Source organism: Manis javanica, chromosome 8 (assembly GCF_040802235.1).
Source record: "Manis javanica isolate MJ-LG chromosome 8, MJ_LKY, whole genome shotgun sequence".
Classification (NCBI taxonomy): domain Eukaryota; kingdom Metazoa; phylum Chordata; class Mammalia; order Pholidota; family Manidae; genus Manis; species Manis javanica.
The window spans coordinates 54,624,556-54,649,134 of NC_133163.1; positions in this window are offsets into that span (position 1 = coordinate 54,624,556).

The window sequence follows — 24,579 nt, forward strand, 5'->3', positions numbered from 1 at the left end:
TAAAAGCAATGATTCAATATTTGTATATATGTAAAATGATCACTACATAGATCTAGTAAACATCCATACCATCAAGTTACAAAAAGTTTTTTTTTTTAACTATAGTTACCATGCTGTACATTATATCCCCATGACTTATTTTATATCTGGAAATTTGTACCTTTTGACCTCTTTCCCCCACCAACACCCCCTTCCTCTGGCAACCACCAGTCTATTCTCTGTATGCTCATAAGCTTGTTTTTCTGTTTTGGTTTGAGATTCCATACACAGATGATTTGATTATTTGTCTTTCTCTGACTTAGTTAACTTAGCAGAATGTCATTAAGGTCCATCCATGTTGTTGCAAATGGCAAAATTTCCTTCTTTTTTATAGCTGAGTAATTTGTGTGATGTGATATGTGTGTGTGTGTGTCTGTGTGTGTGTCTGTGTGTGGTGTGTAATGCTGTTTCTTGATCCATTCACTTGTTGATGCATATTTGTTGCTTTCCCGTCTTGGCTATTGTAATATTGTTGCAAAGACGTTGGAGGTTCAGCTATCTTTTTGTGTTAGTGTTTCCAATTTCTTCAGGTATATACTCAGAAGTGGAATTGCTGGATCATATGGTAGTGCTATTATAAATTTTTTGAAGAACCTCCATACTGTTTTCCATAGGGGCTGCATGAATTTACATTCCAAACAACAGTGCATGAGGGTTTCCTTTTCTCTACATCCTTGTCAATACTTATTATTTCTTGTCTTTTTGATAATACTCATTCTAACAGGTGTGATATTTGTTAGAAGTAGCATCTCATTGTGGTTTTGATTCGCCTTTCCCTGATAATTAGTGATGCGCATCACCTTTTCATTTCCCCATTGGCCATCTGTATGTGTTCTTTAGAAAAATGTGTTTTCAGATCCTCTACCCATATTTTAATTGGATTTTTCTTTTTTTGCTACTTGGTTGAATGAATTCTTCATATATTTTGGATATTAACGACTTACCAGATACGTGATTTGCAAATATTTTCTTTTGTTCAATAGGTTTCCTTTTCATTTTGTTTATAGTTCTCTGTGCTGTGAAGCTTTTTACTTGGTATAATCCCATTTGTCTATTTTTGCTTATGTTTCCCTTACCTTTGGAATCAGATAAAAAAAAAAGAAGCAAAACAAATCACTAAGATCAATGTCAAGGAGACTACAGCCTATGTTTTTTCTAGGAATTTGTGGTTTCAGGACTTACATTTAAGTCTTTAATCCATTTTGATTTAATTTTTGTGTGTGGTGTAAGATACTGGTTCAGTTTCATTCATGTGCATGTGGTTGTCCAGTTTTCAAGCACCACTTATTGAGGAGACTGTCTTTTCCCCATTGTATGTTCTTGCCTCCTTTGTCATAAACTAATGGATCATATATGTGTGAGTTTATTTCTGGGCCCTTTATTCTTTCCATTGATGTATGTGTCTGTTTTTAAGCCAGTACTATACTGTTTTGATTGCTATAGCTTGAAATCAGGATGTGTGATGCCTGCTGCTTTATTCTTCTTAAGACTGTTGTGACTATTTGGTGTCTCTTGTTGTTCCATACAAATTTTAAGTTTTTTGTTATATTTCTTTGAAAAATGCCTTTGGAATTTTGATAACAATGACATTGAATCTGCAAATTTCTTTGAGTAATATGGATGTTTTAACAATATTACATCTTCCAATCCATGAGCATAGAATATCTTTCCATTTATTTATATCTTTAATTTCTGTTATCAATCTCTTACATTTTTCAATGTACAGTATTTCACCTCTTTGGTTAAATTTATTCCTACATATTTAATTTTTTTAGATAGTTTTGATAACTTATTATTAATATATAGACACACCACAGATTTCTGTATATTGATCTTATATTCTGTGGTTTTAATGAATTCATTTATTCTAACAGTTTTTTTTGATGGAGTCTTTTGCAGTTTCTATATACAATATCATGCCATCTACAAATAAAAAGTTTTACTTCTTTTCCAATTTTATGCCTTTTACTTTTTCTTTCTTCTTCTTTTTTTGACTAATTGCTCTGGCTAAAACTCCTAATATTATGTTGAATAAAAGTGGTAAGAATGGGCATCCTTGTCTTACCTGTCTTGTTCCTGTTCTTAGAGGAAAAGCTTTCAATTTTTCGCTGTTGAGTATGATGTTAACCTTGAGTTTGTCATATATCGCCTTTAATATGTTGTTGAAGTACATTCCTTCTCTGTCTACTTTGAGTCTTTTTTTCATAAATGAATGTTGAATCTTGTCAAATGATTTTTTTGTATCTGTTGATATGATCATAAGATTTTTTTGACCTTCATTTTGTTAATGTGCTATAACATATTGATTGATTTGTGAATGTTGAATCATCCTTGCATCTCTGAAATAAATCCCAGTTGATCATGGTACATGATCCTTCTAATGTACCATTAAATTAGGTTTGTTAATTTTGTTGAAGTCTTTTGCTTCTATGTCCATTAGGGATATTGGCCTGTGATTTTCTTTTAATGTGTCATGCTTGTCTGGTTTTGATATAAGGGTAATGCTGGCCATCAGAGCCAGGCAGCTAAGATGTGTTCCGTGGGTGGCAGCCACAAAAATCAGGGCACCCAGCAAGGGTGGAAGTCAACTCCTTTCTGGAAGATATTAGCAAGCTGGAATGAGTCCTAGCAAGAACACAAAGATAGAACCCACTGGTGTCTGTTCCCAGAGAGTGTTTCAGTAGATCTCTACATGTGTGTTACATTAGAAACCTGCCCCTTAGACCAATAATTAAGATAAATCAGTTTCTTTCACAGAAAGTCTGAATACTTTGCGGTCAACTGCCTCTGCACTGGGCCCTGGTGTGATGAGTCCACACATGCAAGCCCTTTAGGAGCTTTTTCTCAGTTTATTATAGCCTTATGGGTCATGTGGATACAAATCTCAATGGCTTTCAAAGCTAGATGTTTTGGGGGCTTGTCTCAGATACAGGTCTTAAACGTTGGGGCTCCCAATGTGAAATTTAAACCCTTTGCTCCTCAGGGAGAAACTTGGGTTTTGAGTTCCCTCCTGCTTCTGGGTCATAGTGCTGAGGGTTGGGTTTATGGTAAGATTGTGCCTCAGCCTCTCCTATTGGCTTTGATTTAGGGTTTTTTTTTCTCATATTCTCTGTGTGTGGCAGTTGCTAATTTTTAGCTTTTATTTTTTTCCCAGAGGAAATTGTTCTATATGTAGGTGTAGATTCAGTGTGTAAGTGGAAAGAAGTGAGTTCAGGATCTTCTTATGTCACCATTTTGAACTGGAACATGCGCAGGTGTTCTTTTACTTTTATTATTTCACATAAACTATATATATAGTCTTTTTTAAGCAATCGATATTAAACATGATTGATGTTAAAGGACAAGAATTAGTAGTAACAATTCTGGATTATATGAAATGTTTTGAGGACATAATTATTACCCCCATCTCCTCACATCCTAAACGATGTATAAGTCTGTAGTTAAAAGAAGGTGAAATGAAGATATTTTAATCCACTTTCCTCCAAATAACGGATAACCTACAATGAATGAAAAATCGAGAAAGTATTAGCCTTCTATATTCAATGGAAAAAAAAACTCATCCAGAAAAAAAACATGTATTTGGTGCTACTACAAAATATAGTCTATAATTATCATGCCCTCTGTTCCCTACAACAGAAAACACATTCCTAAAAAGTTAGACTCATAGTTCTGAAGATACTTTGATTATAACCATGTTTCAAAAGTTGTGGGTGGGCCGTCGGATTAAAGGACAGGATCTCTGTGGATACCTAGGTCAGTAACATAGATTAGTACAGCAGGTGATGCTGACGGGGATTGCTGAATTGCCATCTAAACTAATTTTCCAACCAAGAGGGATTTAATGAGGGGATATGTTCCAAGTTCCAAGAAAGTGACCAGCTTTATCCAAGAGTAACTGACTGTAGATTTACTAGTCCAGAAAGCTGCTTCAGGTTAGTTTCCCTGCCCCTTTTAATACTATTCCTCAAATATCTATCCCCATCCAAAACTGAATAATAATCTGAAAGAAACACTACAACACAGTTATACAGTTATAAAAAGAGAAATATACTTTAAAAGTGGTAGGAATTTAAAGAAATTATCAAAGCTTTGAAAGTATTTTGTAAAGGATACTATTAAAAAGTAATCTGGCAAATATCAGGGAACTCATGGTAGAAAATGAAAAACATTCTCACTTGTGGAGTGTAACAATGAAGCAAAACTGAAGGAACAAAATAGCAGACTCACGGACTCCAAGAAGGGACCAGTAGTTACCAAAGGGGAGGGGTGGGGAGTGAGGGAGAAGGGGATTGTGGGGTATCATGATTGGTGCGTATGGTGTGTGTGGGGTCACTGGGAAGATAGTGTAGATCAGAGAAGACAAATAGGGACTCTGTGGCATCTTATTACACTGATGGACAGTGACGTAACTGCAGTGGGGTATGGGGGGGACTCGATAATAAGGGTGAATGTAATAACCACATTGTTTTTCTTGTGAAATCTTCATAAGAGTGTATATCAATGATACCTTAATAAAAAAAAGAATGAAAAACATAACTAAATTAAAACCATATTATAAATGATATTTGTAGAATGTGTATTACTGAAAACATAGTTACTTTGGGGAAATCAAATAGAACAAAATGGAAATAAAGACAATAACATTTATAAGACAAAATGGCACCCACCTGCACATGTATACATATTTCTTATCATATGACAACTTGGGATGCTTACAATATCTGTGGCAAACAATGTGGAAGAATAAGGACTACCATATGTGCACGCTTGCAGAAATTTGCTTTTATAGTTGAATAAATTTACTGAAAAGAGAATGAATCTTCACTTGCTATATGTGTACCACATATACAAGAAAGGTGTGCTTAACAACTTTCTGCTCTTGCACAGAGATCTTTCCTTTAATTAACACAATTATGAGTAGTCAGGTCCCAGGTGTGTGTGCAGGATGGAAGGGCATTGCTTTTGAGAAAACAAAATTGCACCTAAAATACATAAAGAATAGCTAATGGCCACAAAAAAAATTCTTCCTAATCTTAATCATGTTGAAGGACATAGCAAGAAAAACCAATCTGATCAAATGCTGGTCACCAAATAGATTTCTTCTCGGTGTGATTTGTAAAAGAAGTAAGTAAGGCAGTGACTAAAAGCTTCCTTTTTTTTTTCTTTTAGATCCCTATACAGTTAGCTGTCAGTGAAGAGAATAAGTGCTTAGTAGAGTTTTCAAATTGAGAAATGAGATAAAGCAGTTCTTTTGTAACACAGAGAATGCCAGTGAAGATGAGTCCTGTTACCTCAAGTGGCTTACTCTGAGGACCTGTGTGGGGTCAAATCTGATATGACACAATTCAAATTTTACTGCCCAGATCAAGTCATGTGGCCAAGCCAAATATGTGTCAGAAGAGAAAGTAGAGCTTCTTTTGGGAGAACTGGTGGGGGAGCAAATATTGTGAACAATAATAAAATTCTATCATACACATCAAACACTTCCATTGTGATTTTGTATATAAAAAATGTTTTTCAACTACTTTAGAAAATTTAATTTCTTATTTTAAATAAAATTCATTTATAGAAATTTTTGGGACATGAGCCCATATATAATTCTCAGATGTCACTTCTAATGTACAATATTAAATAAGATTATTTTACTAACATATTTTTCTTTCACACGTACCTCAATTGTTAATTAGGCTAGAATTTACCTTAATCTGAATACCTTTTTTCAATAAACATGTCTCATTATTTTAATCATAAGTTTTAGTACAAGACAGAGTTGAAGTAATTGGAGGATTTTATAATAGTATTCATACATCTAGAAGTTTGGAGAATCAAGAAGGAAAAAATGTTTGCCATAGTTCCAAGATGATTGTTATACCCTATGAAACAAATAATGGGAAAACCAGGCTTACAGAAATAGTTTTCCCAATCTATTTGGGACTTATATGCTAGTTTATGTACTGAAATAAGATAGTTTAATTCAATTTGGTGTGAATATCAAGATTTTTCCTAATCTAGAAATAATTACAAATGATCCAACTGAAAATATGAACAATATTTTTATTGTATAGTCTTTAAACATTTTTTTAATCTACCACTGGAGAAAATAAAATTTGTGAATGATGAATGTCGAAAGATGAGAGCACATAATTAAAATGGAATGAGGTAGATAATATAGCCTTCAGATTTTTATAGGAAACATACCTCAAAGCCCTTGGTCTTATGCCTTGAAAAGCATAGGAATGGAGAACAAGGTTCTTTGCTGCAAGATCACTTTGCAAAGTAAGGAAGTAAGGCTGGTTATTGCTTAGGGAAAATAAATTATTAGCTCAGAGAAACGGGCACTTGGAAGAAAAGTGAATGTGAAATGTGTGTGACCGTATATACCTCAAATAAACACTAGAAAATTAGATTCTTCATACAAATTCATTTGTTGCCGAAAATTCAGTTCTGTGTAGTGGTTGCTTACATGAGGTTTAAAGAGATTCTGGCATCTAGGTTAAAAACTAAATGGAATCCTAAATGATGTTATATAATAGATACTTCCTCTGGCAAGAAAATTTTCATTAAAAAATAGTGTTTTATTCCCAGAAAAAAAATGTAGCTCTAGTAGGTATATGACGAACAACTGTTGGCTCACATTATTAACTGTAAGTAAAACAAAACAAAACAAAACTACTTTTTATTAAATTGAATGAATTTAACATTGAAGACACTATTCATGTGAATGTTTTATACTCAGCTGAAATTTATTATAGTCTGATCAGATGATTTTGTTAATGTGTGAGTGGTTGAGATTACCACAACTAGACACCTATGGTTAAAAAGATACCTTCTGGTTAAAAAGGAGGTAATTAGTCTTTATATTGTAGGTATTTCTTGAGGTGTGAAGCTCTACCATTTGGTTATAAATTGTTACAAAAGAAATAAATTCCTAACATTAATTCCTAACTTGATAAATATGACTTTAGCTTAACCTAATGATTCCAAATTTTTATTATTTAAAAGCTAACCTGTTGAAAATATACTAAGGAATATAAAACTTGCACACAGTTAGGATCTTTCTCTATAGGAGTCGAGATGAAAGTGGCTTATATAAAAACAAAACTGTTGTCCAATGATTGGAAAGGGGAATTGCCATAAAAGAAGTAACCTTCCTTTCAAAATACTAGGGGACTTTGTTGATGGCACTGAAACAATTGTATGAAGTACCAAATATGTGTAAAGAGATAAATTTATAATTTTACCACTTCAAAACTGTTTTTCTTCAGAAGACATTAATGAAAACATTAAACATTTCTATGAAAACTAAAAATGCTTTACACGATGCTATTGCCTGAGAATGTTTTTTCTACATAGTTATGGAAAGTGAGAGATTAAAACATATTTTAATCCAAAATATTTTCTCTTAGAATACTCAAAGGGGCTTTTATGAGCTTTAAACTTAAATTGTTTTTCATGATTCAATTATTCACTCACATGTATTCATGGTCACAATTTTATTATTCCTATCATTTTTAAGGCAGTTTTATGAACACAAAACCACCAGTTTCAAAGTAATAAATAAAAACAGTGGTGGAAATGCTCTGAATGATTTTAAGAGGTAAAGGAAAATAGAGAGTATAATAAAATGAGTCCTACTTTTGAGTACTTCTTTGTAAAAGGCTTTGTTACACAGTTTATATACATTAATATCATTGAATCCTCTTAGTAGCCCCAAGAAGTTGAGATATTCTTATTTTACAAAATAGGAGTCTGAAGATTAGAAAGAAAAATTGCTATAAGATTACATGGCTAATAAATGAACAAGCAGACACGTTCAGGTCTGCCTGATTCCAGGGATGGCTTTTAAACATTTAAAGCTTTCTGGCATAGAAATTGATAAGGACCCAAAAATGAAGTGTCACAGATAATTAGCAGGTTATGTATGGAGTGCACTTAGTCTATTAATCTTGACTCTATACCACATAAACTTGTATCTATTTCATTTTATGTCATAATTCTAGAATACTGCTATATTTGTACTTAGATATACATATCTGGAAAACTAACATACTACTGACAAACAATCAAGAAGTGCTCATTTTCTTAGCTTGCTTCACACCTTTCTCTTGAAAGAGCCAAAATCTCTTCCTTACCACTCAGGTTCGTTTGGTTTCCAAATTTAACCAATTATCATCAACATGTCTTTTCAAAATATATACTTCTCATCCTCTCTGCATTGGTCAAGAATGTCGTCATCTTTGCTCGATCCTTTGCAACCCGATCTCCCTCCCTCTCTACTTCTCACTTCCTCCAGATGTATAGTTCTAAAAACAATGAAGACAGCAAGAACAAAGCAAATACATAAACTAATCAGTTTTTTTACACCTTACTTTAGTGTCAGATTAGCTGCCAGGGTGATTCTCTTTGCAGCTATTCGAAGCTTCTTTATTTTCTTCCTTTTCCTTTCTATTTTTTCTTTTATGTTCTTGATATACAGTAACCTGGCCTTATTTAAAGTGTACAGTTTGATGAGTTTAGACATGTCTGCATTTGTGAACTTACAATTACCATCAACATACTGTCTCCCACTAAAGTTCTCCTATGCACCTTTGTAGGCTCTCCCTGGTTGCCTGCTACCTCCCTCTCTGGTCTAATCTGGTTTCAGACACTATAGATGAAACTTAATGAAAGTTACAATGTAACTATCTTCAAAGAAAAGTTCCTTAAGTTATTTTTTGAAATTCCATACCATCTATTTATTCCTGTGAATGAGGGATTTTGAGCAATAGTAGTATCAGATTTCCTTTGGAAAATGTGCATCTTAATCTGTGTCAAAGAAAAATTGCCCCAGATGGAGTTAGACAAGGAAGGGTTACTGCAGTAGAAGTCAAGAATATTACAGTAGGGGGGAGAGACTGAACTTAATTCTGAGAAACAGAAGCCAAGAGAATGTCTAAATGTTGATATGAATTAGTGGAAAAGTACTGGAGGACATTAGGGCATGGGTTAGTCAGTATGAATAGGCCACCTGTGTTTGCTACATGGTGCTCAAAGGAATGGCGCTCAGGTAATTGAGAAAGGCATTTCTGGATTGTAAAACTGGTAGGAAGCTGGGAGACTTACATCTCAGAGAGACAGAGAAAAAATTTACCATGACAAGCTTCCTAAAGGAAATGCACTAAGAAAGGGGAGGTAAGGGACCCATAGTCAGGAAGAAGCCTGTCTAAAGTCTAGTCATGCTGAGGGGAACATTAAAGCCATCTTTATCATCTAACATCTCACTTTGATGTTTCATTTCTATGTAACTTAGTGCTTCAGTTGAAATTACAAAATACTGAAGTGCATTATTGGTTAACTAATAAAGAGGAAATCTAAATGGCCAATGTGTCCATGAGAAAATGACCAACTAGTTATCAAAGAATTGACACACAAACCTGACTGAGGATACCATTTCACTCACAGTAGGAGAAAAATATTTTAAAAACTGGAAATGCTCATGTTTATGAAGAAGATGTAGAAAAATAAACTATCATACACAGCTGGTAGGAATAAAACTTGTAAAGAGACTTTGAGAGAGTGATTTGGAGTTTCATGAAAAGTTAAAATATGCCAAACAAAGCATTCATTGTGTTTCTATAGGTATATAAAGAAATGTTCACTCATGTAAGGAACTATGTATAGGAATAGTCACAGAAACACTATCTGTAATAGCATAAAAAATAACCTAAGACCTTAAATAGTAATAAGAATGAGAAAAAAAATGTTTTAAGTCAAAGGAAATCTAAACAGGTATAAAAGTAATTAATCTAAGAAATCTCTATTGATGTGGATAAGACTCCCAGACATTATGTTAAGTGAAAAAAGAAAGTTTCAGAAGAATATACAAGATTATACAGTTTATGTAAGTCTTACAAATGTAAAATAACATTACACATTGTTTAAGAAACATATAAAGGCTTATTTGTAAATAATAAACACTAAAATAAGAATATAATACACCTCTGCAGAAAGAGAGAGAGAGATTTCAGGAGGTGTATTTAGGAGCACCAAATCTATGCTGGCTAGTAGATACATGAATGTTATTTACTTTATACCTCATGATAGGACTGGAATATTTCATAATGTACTTAAGAAAGAAAGATATATATATAAATCATTATTTAAAAATATGAAACAATCTAAAAGACTTGTGTTTGTTAAAATATCAATCATTTACAATTTAAGTCATAAGATTGAACTTTCAGCAAATTGGGCTTTATTTAAATTTGACATAAATTGGTATTTTAAGTGGAAAAATAAGCATCTTAGAGTATCAAAGAACACTTTCAAAATAAATTAAGGAGACATGAGTCCACTGTTGGCCTTACACACACAGATTCAGAGAAGGGCATCAGAGTCAGGCAGCTGCAGGCTTCTCAGATCGAACTGCCCATAGGAAAATTTCTGACACTAAGACATGAAAACCAGATAAATATCAAGAAAATGTACTTCATTACCCATAGATAATCAGCATTATTTAGAATTGAAATCGCATATTGAGACTGAAGTATATATTATTTAAGCTTATCAAATGGTGTATTTCTCCCCAGTAAGAATGCTGAAAGTTCATGAAGATGTCACACTTCCACATTGTTGTAGAATAGTAAACAAATATTACTCTGTGAAAAGTAGCTAGCAAATACAGAAACATATTTAAACTCATCATTTTTTTGTTTTGATGCAATATTTTTAATTTTATTTTTTACCCAAGGGAATAATCTAAGAGAAAAATAAAATCTGTATGTGCATCTGTGTATGTATATAAATATGAAGTACATATGTATGTACAAGTATGTGTATGTATTTATATGCATATATATAGATAAAAACATCTAATAGTAATGAAATTTTCTTGAATTGGGTTTGTCTCTAGAAATAATATCTGTAGATGTTTGAATTGTTACTTGTAAATCACTAATGATCAAATACAGTGTCTTGAATTTCTTTTAGTACCTGATGCCTAAGTGTACATTGTTTCTGTAAGTACACAATAAATATTTGGAGATATATGTTCAGATGATGATTCACTCACCCTTATGAATCCTTAGTTTCTAGTCTACCTTTCCTGGCAAACATTATCATGAATTAGCTGTGATCATAGATAAAAGGTGTGTAGTCTGAGTTCAATGAAAAGAAAAAAACTGATCTACCCATGTCCATAAGTAGTTTTGAATAGATACTGTCTTTTGATAATAGAACAACTTAAGCCATCTTAACTTTATACCACATAAGTTTTTAGTAGATTAGTTAAAAACAATCTACCTGTAATAATAATGGTAATATTGAGAATAATGTTTTCCATTGTGTAATATAACATAATAATATAATGATCCTAATATCTATTGAGTATTTAAATGAGTAAGGCACTATTTTGATACCTTGAATGAATTATCTGACCTAATCCTCACCACAACCCTCTAAAACGAGTAGTTTTATCATGTATCTGTAGCTTGCACATGGCATCTGGGGCATAGAGAAGTTACTATTTAACTTGTGTAAATGGCACAGCCTGCTAATGACAGAGTTGGGATTTGAACCTATGATCTTTCTTAGAGCTGACAAAATGTATTGTTGACTAGGTATTTGCAAATTGTGGCTTTGTCATTTCTCAACTGAAGAATATTTGAGAATTTCTAAAACTATGGAGAAAAGTTGACCTTGAGTCTTCAACTAAATTCTTATTATGTGAAGGACATTAAAACAATAATGCTTCAACCAAGAACCTATTTTTCGAGATAATAGCTTTTATATTTTTTTCTTAGTATTTTGTTCTCCCCCCCCCCTCCCACTGTGGAACTTGATTGGAGAAAAATCTCAGTTTGGTAGTCTGTTCTCAAAAGAATACCTACTAAAGGCAAAAAACTTTCAAAAGAACTAATCGGTTTGCTCCCTGCCTGACAAAATATAGAAATATGGTACAATGAAACTCCTCAAATGAGTACTTGGCAAAGAGGGAAAAGAAACCTGTTGAAAAGTAATAGCTATTTGAATTTTTTCCAAGATAAATCAAGTACATTTCATTTAAAGTGGAACCCTCTTTCGTAGGAGTCAGAAGACAGATTGAGCGATGCTAAAGTAATTGGAAATTTCCTGCAATGTATATAGTCAGTCCATGAAAAACACAGCCAATGAATCATCTTTTTGAGTATCTATAGACATGATCAATCTGGCTGTCCTTCACTAAAGCAGTTTGAAAATATAATTCAAAATAAGAATATATTTTATTTAAATAAAATACAGGCATTAGTTGTTAATGTTTAGGGAAAATATATAATCACATAAGTAAAAAAGGAAAATGGAAATAGTCCTAATTCAAAGATAACTGCATTAATATCTTCATGTCTATACTTCTAGTCATTTTACCTTGCTTATGTCATACACACAGACATAAAAAGAAATTGTACTGTATGTCAGCTATATTTATTATTTGAAATTTTTTTTCACTTAGTTGTTATACATGGTGTATAGCAATAAATATTTCATCATCATTGTTTCTGTAAGTGCACAATAAATATTGGGAACCTCCTAATGACTAAATACAATATTCTTGTACTATGTATCTTATTCTAAATAACTGACATCCTGTCAGCCATTCAACTTGTTCACTAAGGTGAACAATCATAAATTAATGCTGATACAGCTAAATCTTTTAAAGTCTTCATTGATATGAACATATATTTTAACATTCTAAAGATACCACAGGACACTAACTACAATAATATCAGCCTGAGACTAAATGAATTAGTTATTGATGCCAAAAATACTTTTAACATCTATGATGTTTCCAGAACCAAACAGTTCATTAAAAAATGACTTCAGAAATGTAGCTATTTGGAAATACTCATCTTTCTAAACCAAATCATAATAGACGATGTGAGGATAATGTCCTGCTTGTTTTTTTTTCAGTTTGACATTTTGTTGAAAGGTTTGTATTCCTTTTACAGAGTTTTACATTATTTTATCAGATATAAGTTAGCAGATATATTTCATGAATGTAACACTGAAAACTCTGAGGTCACCTATGTAAGACTGACTATATCTTTCATTCATTTATTCACTCGCTCATTCAGTTATATTTGGAGTTGTATTCCCAGACTATATACTCCTTTCTGTGTCCGATAAATTTAGTCAACAGTGTACATTTTTACCTTCAGTCTAAGCAGCTCAGATAGACCTAGGGGCTTACATCATTAGATAAAGTATCCTTTTAGCACAGCCACCAGTAATAATCCCTCAGATCATTATTTACACAAGTATTAAATAATATGGATTATATTTTATTCCTAAATCTGCCATAGTTTCAAATAAATTACCCAGAATTATCACAAAATATTATAATTATTTTCTGTTAATGGACATGTACATATATTTCTCTTTTACATTGCAGCAAAATTCTTTGTGCAAACAAAAAATGTACAAAACTCAAGGTCTCATAGAAGTACCATTTATAATAGCCAAAAGGTGGAAAAAAACACAAATATCTACCAATGGATGTATAAACAAAATGTGGCATATCCATATAATGGAATATGATTTAGTCATAAAAATTAATGAATTGATACATGGTACAACATTGATGAACCTGAAAATAATTAAGCTACATGAAGAAGATTACACATTCACATATTATATGATTCCATTTAATGAATTATCCATAATAGGTAAATCCATAAAACAGAAAGATTAGTGATTGCCAGGGACTGGGTGGGTGGAAATAGAGAGTGACTACTCGAAAGGTACAGAATTTTCTTTTGGGGTGATAACAAATTTTGTAAGTAGATAGGGATAATGATTGTAAAAAAATGTGAGTGACTAAATGCCATTTAGTTGTTTAATTAAAAATAGTTAATGTGTGAATTTCACCTCAATTACATAAAAAATACACAAGAATTTAGAGGGGGAAATCTGCACAGAGGGTCTTCAGTAAATCATTTGTTTCTGAATTCTGAAGGATCAGTGAGAATCAAGTACAGATTTAAAATGTTTAGTTTCAGTTGATAAAAGCATTCTCCATTAAACTGAGAGTTCAAAAGGGGCTTTCTCTCTTGCCTATTAGAAAACAGAACATTAAAAAATAATGCCAACACTATACCAAAACAAATTGCCACAACTACTTTTCATTGCTAGTCAATGCAGTCCTGTCTAATTAATTCTTTGTAAGACTGGGTTGTGGATGAGACTTCTTTACCATGAAGTCGTTCTTTGAACTAAAATGAGTCCTGGAAATTTCAGCAGTCTCTGATACAGTGTGCCAAATGTCTAAGCAATGTCAGCTTTTATCTTTGAAGCTTGGTCTATTCTTTCAAATATTGATAGTGAAGAGCACCTTGTTCGCCTGACATTGCTTTTCTTTGTTAGAGACACAACATCCAGCCTGCGAGCCTTTAGGGAAGCTCAGTTCCTTGGTAGCTCAGACAAAATAGATGTGGTTAATTTAATAGAGTAATAAATAATAAAAGAAAGGAGAGGGCTAAAATTTGCTGGGGTAAAATATAAAACTGTTTCATCAGGATTTCTTCACTGATTCGTCTGTGTGCCAAAATATGTTATGGACTGTGATAGTATTACCATATCTACACCCCTTCCATCCTTTATGTAAGTTTACGATTTCTGCCATATATAGACATTTAATAACATTTCAGCTATACAAAAATATTTTTACTTTAGCAGCTTTTCTCCTACAGTTCTTATAAAAGTGCTGAGCTAATCAGGAATTATAGGACATACCACACACCTAGTAAACATAATTTTAACAAATTTAATTCAATAATGAATAAAAAGGGCAATACATCATGACTAAGTGATAGTCTAAGAATACAATGTTGGATTAATATTTAAAAATCATTTCATACAATTGAACAGATGAACAAAATGTAGAGAAAACCGTATTCTCAACTTAATAGATAAGGTGCAGGCATTTGCCGAAATCCAACATCCATACTTGATAAACCTTTTAGGAAAGCAGAGATATGAAGGAATTTCCTCAATCTGATAAAGAGTATTAGTTTCATGGGGCTGCCAGAAATAACACAAGCTGGATGCCTTAAATGACAGAAATTTATTCTCTCACTGTTCTGGAGCCTAGACATGTGAAATCAAGGTGCCATCAGGGTCTGTTCCTTGTGAGGGCTGTGAGGGAGAATCTGTTCTTGCCATTCTCCCAGCTTCAGGCATTTCTTGGATTATAGATGGTCTACTATGTCTTCACATCATCCACCCTCTGTTCTTTTCTGTCTTTGTCTCCAGAACAGGCATCTAAATAGGAAAAGAAGTAAAAGTCTTTATTACAACATGAACATCTATGTTGAAAATTCCATAGAATCTACAAAAATTCATGGGAACTAATAAGTGTGTTTAGCAAGCTTGAAGGAGATAAGATCAATAGACAATCAATTTTATTTAAATATACTAACAACAAACAATTGGAAATTGAAATTAAACAGTTACTACCATGTAAAAATAATTTTAAAAAATCTGAAATACTTAGGACTGAATCTGCAAATCTGTGTATGACTCAAACACTGAATACCACAAAACACTGTTGAAGATCTAAGTAAAAAGAAAGTTATTTTGTATTAATTGATTAGAAAACAAATAAAAGGAAGTGTCAGTCTCTCCAAATTTTATGTATAGATTCAGTGCAATCCCAACTAAACTCCCAGGAGGTTTCTTACAGAAATTGAGCAGCTTATTTTAAAATTCATAACAAAATGCCAAACACCTAGAATAACCAACTCAATTTTTAAAAATAACAGTGACATAATACTAACATTACCTGAATTCAACCAGTTTTTTTTTCTATTTTCCTTTTCTTCTCTTTTTGTATATATTTTATATATATGTTGAAGTTGTTTAACAACTCAGTGATCCTGATAACTATTTTATTTTTATATATGCATTTCAGTTTATTAAAATTCTATTGTTCTGCTTTCATGTTTATTAACTTTTCTTCTATGATATCTAATCTGTAATTAATCCAATCCAGTGTATTTTTCATCTCAGACATCATAGCTTTCATCTCCAGAGGTTATATTTGAGTGTCTCTTCTGTGTCTACACTTGATTCATTCAATATTTCCACTAGTTTTTGAACATATGAAATATATTTTCACATCTGTTTTAATGTCCTTTACTGTTAATTTGAACAGCTGTGTCAATTCTAGGTTGTTTTGATTCATTGAGTCTTCTCATTATGGTTCATATTTTCCTGCTTCTTTGTTGACTGGTAATTTGGATTCAGTATCATGTTTGAATTTTGTCTTTTGATGATTGGATATATTTTGTATTTCTATAAATATATTTGAGTTTTGCTCTGAGATATAATTAAATTACTTGGAAACAGTTCAATTCTTTGAGTGCTTGATTTAAAAATGTGTTAGACAGGACTAGAGCAGCATTTAGACTAAAGCTGATTTTGTCCTTACAATGAGACAAGACACTTTATCCAGTGCCTTTTGAATTTGTGTTTTTCAGTTCAGGGGGTCCTATGGAACATCGACTACAGTTTCTTCTACTCCTTTTGGGTGGTGCTTTCCTTGGTCTTTGGTAGTTTACTCAGTGCATGTGTGATCAGCAGTCCGCTGGTGCCCACGGGAGACCCGTGGCAGATGGTCAGAGTTCTCTTTTTGCTCAGTTCTTTGCTCTGTGGTTCTCTGCCCTGATCACGTTAGACTCTCAATCCGGGAAATCCACCAGTGTCACATGGGTTCTTATCTGTGTCATAGCCTGGAAACTCTCTTAAAGCACTGAACTGCAGCAGTCATAGAGCCATCTGTTTGTGTCTGTCTCTCAGGGGTCATCATCCTTTGTTGCATAATGTCCAATGTCTTAAAAAACATTTGTTTCATATATTTTATCTACTTTTTAATTGTTTCAAATAAAAGAGAGTGAATCACACATATCAATCAAGTATAAAAATCAAACGAATATTCATATTTGACCTGATTGTTTATAGTTCATAATGCGTGATCAAAACCGAAAGTTTCTGTGATGACTGCCCTTGCACTGTTCACCATGTAAGAACTTGTTCGTTATGCTTCAGAAGATTGGAGACTGTTGAGAATTAGGCTTGGGGTGAATTAATGATTGTGCATTGAGTCCCCTATACAGAATTTTGTTGTTGTTAACAGCCATTTGATCAATAAATATGAGAGATACCCTCTCAAAAAAAATAAATAAAAATAAAATAAAATAAAATAAAAGAGAGTGAATCACATATCCCTTTTATAGCATCTTGCCTCAAAGCAGAAGTAATCCTTCACTTTTTAGAAGCAAATATTTTTATCTTGGGCTTACAAAAAGTTGACCTCTTATTGAATAAGTTCTGTATGTTAAACATTGTTCAAGACATCATAAATGAATAGAACATAATCTCTGATTTTGAGGAGTTTAGCTTCTGGAGAGGAGGAAACAATTTAACTTTTCAGCAACGTATAAATGCTAAGGCTAAAGAGGAAAAAGCTTTGGAAGTCTGAGAGGAAGTCCAAGGGCAGAATGATTTCTGAATGTAATCTTTTAAAGCATAGGTAAAGAGAACAAGAGGAGATGGGCACACGGAAGGTTCGAAAGGGAAGGACCCTATGTATAACATCCTTAATGTTACTCTCCGGTAGAGCTAGTTATGTTTAATTTTATGATTTTTATTATAATAATTTTTAAAACACATTTTTCATATTGTAAGTATTAGATTAGTTAAATGAAACTATCTAAAGCCCAGCTGTGTCTCGAATCCATCATCCATATTGTAGGTGGGATATATTTGCAAACACTGCAGTCTATCCATGGCAATATTCTGTCTAAATCTCTTTAGTTTTATTCTTCCAATTCTATTTTATAAAAGCCTACTGTGTTTAATGTGTGTTCCAAGTTCCTTCATGATCTGTTCACTGACAGTCACTTTATCTCTATTTCATGTCACTTTCCTCACTGCATATAGGACCAGCCATATTTTTTCCTGTATTGTTGTTCTGTTATGTTTCAGGCTTACTCTTACCAGCAAACATTCCTACACTGCTTGAAATCTCTCCTTGGTATTTTGCCTCCAACACCAGGAGTCTACAGAGATTCCTGCATGCTGGAAATAAGACTTCCTCATCCTAAAGCTCCAAACTTCGATCAGCAGTTCTTGAGAGGAATCTATACCAGTTCAGAGCAATACTGTCTTCCCCCAACTCAATTTCCATGACTTTATTTGCCAAAGCAGAGAAGGGTGCAGGCCTTCCAGCATTTGCCTCCCTGTGGCTCCCTGCCTTCAACCATCACCACTGCTCTCACTGCATTTGACTCCAGTTTGTGTTGGTCACAAGCACCAACCTGCAGGTCATTCCTCATTTCCCCTCTGGTAAACCAAAACTTCTACCTGTTTACTAGATTCTATCCCTTTTTTCTTTTTATTCAGGGACATTCTTCCAGCCAAACTCCCCATTAGCATGTCACTGATTTTTTCCTTATTACTGTTTCTCATTAGCCATCAGACTCCACTGAATTTACCCCTGTAGCTATTCCCAGTTACCTCCCCTTTACATAAAATCTCCCCCCACCCCCCCCAAAAAAAGCCTTAGGTTCTTCTTGTTTTACTCCTTGTTTCCTCCCTTGCTTCCTTTCCAGGATTCTTCTCGCCTTCTCTATTCCTCTAGAAGGTTCCTTGCTGGTGCTTAAGGTTTGTTAGGAATATTTCTACCTTTGAAATTTTGCATTTGTTATTCCTTCTGCTCGGAATGTCTTTCTCCTTATATCTTTATGGCTTTCCACCTTACTTCCTTTAGTATTTCTTCAAATATAACCTCCCCAGTGAAAAGTTTCCTGACATATCTGTTTAAAATTTCCTATTACTTTCATCCTGGTACTGTCTATACACTTTTCCAGGCTTTATTTTCTCCACAGGATTTATCACCTAACTTATTATGTATTTTGTCTATTTATTTATTTTTAATTCTATGTCCATTCAATAAAATGTAAAATCTATAAGACAAGGGGTTCTTTCTTCTCCCTCCTCTTTCTTTTATTCAGTCATGTCTCTTCACTGCTTAGAAAAGTACATGGTAAATAGTAGATATAAATGCTTGCTGAATAATGAATGAATGAATGAATGAATGAATAATGCAAGCATGTACACATTTGTCTACTTTAAGTCTTAATTTTCTTTCAGTATTCATATATATAATTGTCCCTTCCTCCCCAAGTTTTATCTAACCCTGTGTGACCAGGTCTCATCCTGGTGTACTTTCCTTATAAGAATTGTGCTATATACATTATTAATTGCTTTTCTAATTGCCTATTTCCTGCCCTGAACCTGAATTGTAGGCTACAAGAGGGTAGAGACTAAGCATTATTTGTTGATAATATGTTACCAAGTATTTAGAAGAGTTTCTATGAAAACTAGATATTATGCTCCACAGATCCTTAATACATGTTTTGTGATTGGTTTAAAAGGTACAAGATAAATTCCAAAGTGACTGAAATAGTTTATAATTATATAACTTCTTGGCAATTATTCCTTTCGTTAAAACTAGTTGAAAAGAAAGGATTATTTTGTGACCTCTCTATTCTTGAACCTTCCAAGCAGCCATCAGGCAAGCCAGATCTCAAAACCTGTCACACAGTGGTGAGAAGAACCATCCCCTCCAGTCGTTAGGACAGGTTGGGTGTAGGCAACAGAGTTCTTCTGAATCCTGCGATGGAAGCCCACGCAGGCCAGGCTGGATCCTGGCCTTACCACAGGGAGATAGCCAGTGCCTGTGTTACTTCATTTACCCAGCAAGCAGCCAACACCTCAGGGGAAGGTGGAGCTGAGCACATTCCAGGAGGCACATGAACTGAGTCCAGAACAGAGATGTGTACAATTATTAAGCATCCATAATCATCAACAGTATACAGACTATAAAAAGGATAATGAGGCATACATTTTTACCCATAGAAAAGTCAAGATTAGTTTAAAGGACAGAGGCTTAGGCTTCTTTAAGACAATTTTAGTTGAAAATTAGGGAAGACAGTGTGGAAAAAGAAGTTGATGTTTACAACATTCACAAATACTTAGAGGATTGCTCTGCCAACCCAAAGGGTTCTAAGTATGTAGCCCTAGAAATAAAGCTCTCTATGAGGAGGGATGATTCATTGAAGTCATTGTGAATGATTGACAATGTAGTCCACTATCAGCCTATCAAAATGTTATAACTAGGATTTGTTATCAAAGAATTTTCTGGAGGCTAATACATCATTTGGTTCAATTTTAATAGTCAAATGAGGAATATACAAGGAATAATGCCACAATATTAATATTATATGTATATTAAATAATATAATATTTATATATTATAAATATATAATATTTCTGGCACTGGTAATTATAAAAAGTGCAGACCAAAATACTTTAATATTTAAAATGAAATCAGTATGGAAAAAATTGACTTAAATTCAAAATGCTCACTTAGGGATTCTAATATTTTGTACCTAATTAGTGAGATTTCATTAAAAATATGAATTGTATTATAGTTTGTATGAGTATTAAAACATTCTACAGAAAAATAGGAAACTAGAGAAAAATATATAAGAAAATTTAAGTCACTAAAAATTAATGGCATTAATAGTATTAGTGTCTTTCTTTTGATTGTGTTCTTTCTCTTCTACATTATGCAATATTGAGCTAGTGCTATTTATATAGCTTTGTAACATTTTCCCCTTACATACAATATTGTAAACATTTTTAGAAATCACAAAATAGTCTTCTGTAGAATAATTTTAATTTTAATATATAATACCGCAACTTAACGTTTCTGTTTTTTGACATTCTTTTTCTATTTCATGAAAGATCTTGAATCAGTGATCTTGCACAGTGAATAAATTCTTACATGGTGAACAGTACAAGGGCATTCATCACAGAAACTTTCGGTTTTGATCATGCATTATGACCTATAAACAATCAGGTCAAATATGAATATTCGTTTGATTTTTGTACTTGATTTATATCCTGAAAAATTGTACTAACATTCTTCCTAGTAGTTTAAAAATGTTCTTATTATGTTAATACCCTGATCCAAGTGAAAATGCATAGGTTTAAAAAATCTATTATTGCTATTTTAAGTACCTCTTTATCCAGAAGTTATGAGATACTAATTTTTTAAATGATTACATTAAGCATGTTTTATAAATTCATTAAAATTTTATTTTACTATTTGGTAAAGTACTTGATTTTGCCCATTTTTTTTTTTTGAGAGGGCATCTCTCATATTTATTGATCAAATGGTTGTTAACAACAATAAAATTCAGTATAGGGGGGTCAATGCTCAATGTACAATCATTAATCCATCTCAAGCCTAATTCTCGTCAGTCTCCAATCTTCTGAAGCATAACAAACAAGTTCTTACATGGTGAACGAATTCTTGCACAGTGAATAAATTCTTACATGGTGAACAGTACAAGGGCATTCATCACAGAAACTTTCGGTTTTGATCATGCATTATGACCTATAAACAATCAGGTCAAATATGAATATTCGTTTGATTTTTGTACTTGATTTATATGTTGATCCCACATTTCTCCTATTATTATTATTATTTTTATTTTTAATAAAATGCTGAAGTGGTAGGTAGATGCAAGATAAAGGTAGAAAACATAGTTTAGTGCTGTAAGAGGGCAAATGTAGATGATCAGATGATCAGGTGTGTGCCTATGGACCAAGTATTAATCCAGGCTAGACAAGGGCAGCAAGACATCCACGGATGCAGAAGATTTCTCTCAAAGCAGGGGGGGTGAGGTTCTGAGCCTCACCTCTGTTGATCCCCAAATTCTCACCTGATGGCCCCCCTGCGACTGTGCCTGTCTTAGGTTGTTCCTCCCTTGAGGAATCTTACCCGTCTCTGGCTAACCAGTCATCTTCTGGGGCCATACAGGGAAATGTAAAGTTGGTAAGTGAGAGAGAAGCCATATTGTTTGCAAAGGTTAGCTTTTTACTTCTTTGCATATTTATGCCCTGTGGCTTCTATGCCCAGCACTTGTCTCGAGGTATCTTTACCACCTGGAGGAATTATGATACTCGGTGAATTCGATATGAGGCACGAATTCTATTTAAGGGTTGTAATTAGGAAGGAAGAAGAAAAGCTATAGATGTAGCTTATGAAGGAAACATGGGAGGATTGATTATTTCTTTGACATATCTTTTTGTAGAGTACCTTAAGTATGTATAGGTTTTAAACTACTAACTAATTTGCACACACATATTAACATAATAGGAATACGGTGACATAAACAAAGCAAATCTATAATTACCATCCATGTCCAGTGAAGCCAAGAAAACCATTTAGGCACCCTAGGCATTTGTGAAAATTTATCTATGATATGATGGATATTGTCCAACTGTACTTGAACCATCAGACAAATTAAAGCAGCCCATTTCTGGGATCTATTCACATCCCATATGTTCTTTTAACCGTAGATAGTCTATAGTCATGAGATTTTGGAGTGCTACAACTTGCACCCCTCCCAACTCCTGGTTGAGTTCCAACAGTACAGATCCGGTCAAATTCGTTGTCTCACTGTATGCACATGCCAGCCTAGACATCTCCCTCCTCATTCCTATGGCAAGTCCAGGAGACGGTGTGCTGGATGCAGCCACAACCGCAGCATCGTCCGGATCCCTGTGGAGGCTTTTTGATGATCATCCCCCGGCACAAGTCCCCCAGAGAGTGCTGATGCCGGAAGCTCCTCCTCATATCGTATCTTAGTTCATTTTCTGGGTATCCAAGCTAGGCCTTGATCTTCTGCATAGAAACAAACAGACCCTTTGCCCACACTTTGACATGCCCTCTATACCACTGTGCAGAACTCATTGGAGGTGAGCACACAATAACTGCTATTTTTTTTTTTTTAATTAAGAGAAAGGAATATTATCAGAAAAAAGTACCTCCATAGCTGATCATCAGACACCCTTTAAGTGATCAACATTAAGGATATTTAAAGCATGTGTTGATCTTTGATTTACCAATAGTTTTATCCTGTTAAGGAGTAATCCCCCTTTTCTTTCTTTTTTTTTTTTTTTAATTTTTAATCTACACTTACATGAAGAATACTATGTTTACTATGCTCTCCCCTATATCAGGTCCCCCCTAACAACCACATTACGGTTACTGTCCATCAGCTTAGCAAAATGTTGTAGAGTCACTACTTGTCCTCTCTGTGTTGTGCAGCCCACCCTCCCCTTTCTCCCTCCCCCCCATGCATGCTAATCTTAATACCCCTCTTCTTCTTCCCCCCTCTTATCCCTCCCTGCCCACCCATCCTCCCCAGTTCCTTTCCCTTTGGTACCTGTTAGTCCATTTTTGGGTTCTGTAATTCCACTGCTGTTTTGTTCCTTCAGTTTTTCCTTTGTTCCTATACTCCTCAGATGAGTGAAATCATTTGGTATTTCTCTTTCTCCGCTTGGCTTATTTCACTGAGCATAATACTCTCCAGCTCCATCCATGTTGCTGCAAATGGTTGGATTTTTCCACTTCTTATGGCTGAGTAGTATTCCATTGTGTATATGTACCACATCTTCTTTATCCATTCATCTACCGATGGACGTTTAGGTTGCTTCCAATTCTTGGCTATTGTAAATAGTGCTGCAATAAACATAGGAGTGCATCTGTCTTTCTCAAACTTGATTGCTGCATTCTTAGGGTAAATTCCTAGGAGTGGAATTCCTGGGTCAAATGGTAGGTCTGTTTTGAGCATTTTGACGCATCTCCATACTGCTTTCCACAATGGTTGAACTAATTTACATTCCCACCAGCAGTGTAGGAGGGTTCCCCTTTCTCCACAGCCTCGCCAACATTTGTTGTTGTTTGTCTTTTGGATGGCAGCTATCCTTACTGGTGTGAGGTGATACCTCATTGTAGTTTTAATTTGCATTTCTCTGATAATTAATGATGTGGAGCATCTTTTCATGGGTCTCTTGGCCATCTGTATTTCTTTTTTGGAGAACTGTCTGTTCAGTTCCTCTGCCCATTTTTTAATTGGGTTATTTGTTTTTTGTTTGTTGAGGTGTGTGAGCTCTTTATATATTCTGGACGTCAAGCCTTTATCGGATCTGTCATTTTCAAATATATTCTCCCATACTATAGGGTTCCTTTTTGTTCTATTGATGGTGTCTTTTGCTGTACAGAAGCTTTTCAGCTTAATGTAGTCCCACTTGCTCATTTTTGCTGTTGTTTTCCTTGCCCGGGGAGATATGTTCAATAAGAGGTCACTCATGTTTATGTCTAAGAGGTTTTTGCCTATGTTTTTTTCCAAGAGTTTAATGGTTTCATGACTTACATTCAGGTCTTTGATCCATTTTGAGTTTACCTTTGTATATGGGGTTAGACAATGGTCCAGTTTCATTCTCCTACATGTAGCTGTCCAGTTTTGCCAGCACCATCTGTTGAAGAGACTGTCATTTTGCCATTGTATGTCCATGGCTCCTTTATCAAATATTAATTGACCATATATGTTTGGGTTAATTTCTGGGGTCTCTAATCTGTTCCACTGGTCTGTGGCTCTGTTCTTGTGC